Genomic DNA, 2,813 nt, shown 5'->3' with positions numbered 1-2,813 from the left:
TGGTAGAGAAATGGAAAAGAGAAACAGAAGGATGTGGGCACAAAGAAAAGAGGCAGAACTGGAGACTTGAGGGTATTAAGGAACAGTCTGATGCAAGTAGATGGTAATGTCACCTGAGACCATGGTGGGGTCCTAGCCTGTGCTGCCACTGAGGGCCATGTCTGGGTCTGTGGCCTTGCAGCAGCAGGGGTCTGTTACTACCAAAGGCCAGGTAGACATCCCTGGTCTGGGCAGCCATTCTGGGACATGTTGATGTCTGAGGGCCGTGCAGAATTGGCCCCACCCCTTGCCTGGGAATTATGGGAGAGCTGGTCCTGGGGGACTGAGAGCATGAGAGCTAAGCCTGCCCCTAGCCAGCTGAAGTACTCAGGAAAGAAGGCCCTGCACACTGCCCGGGAAGCACAGTGGACCTAGCCCTGGTTACAGGAGTTACAGATGAGCAGTCCTGATGGCATGAGCGAGGGAAAGCCCACCCTGCCACTCATCTCCTGAGAAGTGGCATAAATGAGGGAGGTACCCTCCTCCCCACAGCCCCTTGCCACCAGCAGCAGGTGAGAGACCTGGCCCTGGGGTCATGAGAGTAGGAGAGCTGGCCCTGCCCCTCACCAGCTGCAGCACTTGGGAAAGCAGGCTCTGAACCTCCCCTGAGCAGCACAGTAGAGCTGACCCTCTTGGCAGGAGGTTGGATAAGCCAGCCCCAATAACATGAGTGTGGGAGAGCTGACCCTACCACTTGTCTGCTGTGTAGTGACATGTGTAAGGAAGAGATGATTCCTCCCTCCAGGCCCTTGCCACATACAGCAGACAGAAGAGCTGGCCCTGAGGTCATCGAAGCAGGAGAGCTGGCCCTGCCCCCCACCTACTGGAGCTCTCAGGGTATTGAGCCCTGCACCTAGCCTGGGCAGCATAGTGGAACTGGCCCTGGATGTAGGAGTTGAAGGTAAGCTGGCCTCTAGGGCATGAGCATTGGCGATTCAGCCAGCCTTTTGCCCTCACTATGTGTAGCAGGAGGGAAAGCAGGCCCTACTAAGGTCATGAGAGCAGGAGAGCTATCCCTGTCCTTCACCTGCTACAGAACTAGGGAGATCAGGCCCTGAACTTTACCTGGGAAGCACAGAAGATGTGGCCCTGGTTGTGAAGAGTGTGGGTGAGCTGGCCCCGAAGGTACAAGTGTGGGAGGGCTGACCCTGCATCTTGTCTGCTGCAACATTCGGGACAGCGGGCCCTGCACCTCACCTAGGCACTACATAGAGCTGGCTTTGGTGGCATGGGCATGGATTAACCAGCCTGGAGGAAATGAGGGCAAGGAGAGCTTGGTCTGTCCTTTGCTGGCTGTAGCATTGAGTGGGCCAGCCAGGACAGGGCAGGAGAGCTAGTCCTGGTGGTGTGGGTACAAGAGAGCTGACAAGCTAACCAGCTCAGATACCTCTCAGGTCCAGTTCCAGGGCTTTGTATTGGCCCACCTCAACATCTAACCCACTGATGAACAGCTGGAGTGCAGAAGGGGCCTATCCCACAGATCCAAAGCTGCAGGATCTCCATGACGCAGGCAGACAACAGGATATCTGAGGGGAGTCCCAGGAAGTTCCAGTATTGATGGAGTAGCAGAAGCCAGAGGACTCATTGAAATGAACATTTGCAAGCAAAGACGAGTGGACAAAAGTGTATACTGTGGGACACACTGCAACACACTACAGCTTCCACAACAGTGTAGAACCAGGATACCTTGGTCCTCTCCTACAGACACTCAAGGTTTAGATCTGTGTACTCCGCATGGTTTTCACCTAGCCCAGGATGAGAGGGTAAGGGATTTTCAGGAACTCTACATTGTTTCCTATATCTTACTATGGTTAATTGGTTTGATAACCAGAAGTTCCCTCTAATAGGTAAGCAACCATATAGTCTCGGTGAGTCTTCCCACTCCATTTCCTACATCAGTGACCTGAAGTTACCAGCATTGCTGTGTGTCAGGACAGGCAATGGAGCCTGGTCAGGTTGTAGTTGAGTTATAAACAGGAAGTACATTTGCCCAGGTATGCACCAAAGACCAGATATGAAACTTTTCACATAAGTATGTCTGGTGGTCAGGGTAACATAGCCATCCTGACTAGTTAGGTCAAAGCCATGGTGAGCTCTCAGTATTCTTGAATAAAGGTGGAAGGATCCTGGCTGAATGCCTCTAGTTTGGATTGCATTGGGGACAAGTCAAACATGGGGAAAGGAACGGGTCTTAGAGTGTGTCAAGGTCTTCAATGACAACCTCTCAGAGGAAAAGGATGTTTCCCATGGGGAGGAAGGAGCTTTTAAGTGCTCTTTGCTTGTGGTCCCTCACAAGTGTGGGATGGAGAATGTGCACCTGGGTAGAGAGGTAGACCAGTTGAATAAATCTCATGTGTGGAAAGGAGGGAAGAGGAGAAAAAGTAGAGGTCAGGGGGGGAAATGGAGGCATAGTTGTTAAACAGCTGTGTGGCTGGCAGTGATGGCAAAGCTGGAATGAACACAAATAGATCACAAATAGATCCCCTGGAATCAAGTTTAAGAGTGAGAGCTTGTGTAAGAGAATCCTGTGACATAGGATAACATTCCTTCCATAGCCAGGGGTCCAAAAGACGGGCCATGAAGGCTTGGGTGTAAATTATCTCAGACTTCCTTCTTGAATTGTGACAAAAGAGATCTAGTTAGAGAACGCATTTATAGCTTAATGTGCCATTAAGTAGCCAGAGTTTCTTGGTCCAGGAGTGGGTATTTGTTACAAAGAAACAGATGTGTGTGTGTGTGTGTGTGTGTGTGTGTGTGTGTGTGTGTGTGTGTGT

The sequence above is a fragment of the Grammomys surdaster genome, unplaced genomic scaffold (genome assembly GCF_004785775.1).
Source record: "Grammomys surdaster isolate TR1022 unplaced genomic scaffold, NIH_TR_1.0 129, whole genome shotgun sequence".
Lineage (NCBI taxonomy): Eukaryota > Metazoa > Chordata > Mammalia > Rodentia > Muridae > Grammomys > Grammomys surdaster.
The sequence above is the reverse complement of the archived record's forward strand: the minus strand, read 5'-3'. Positions refer to the sequence as shown.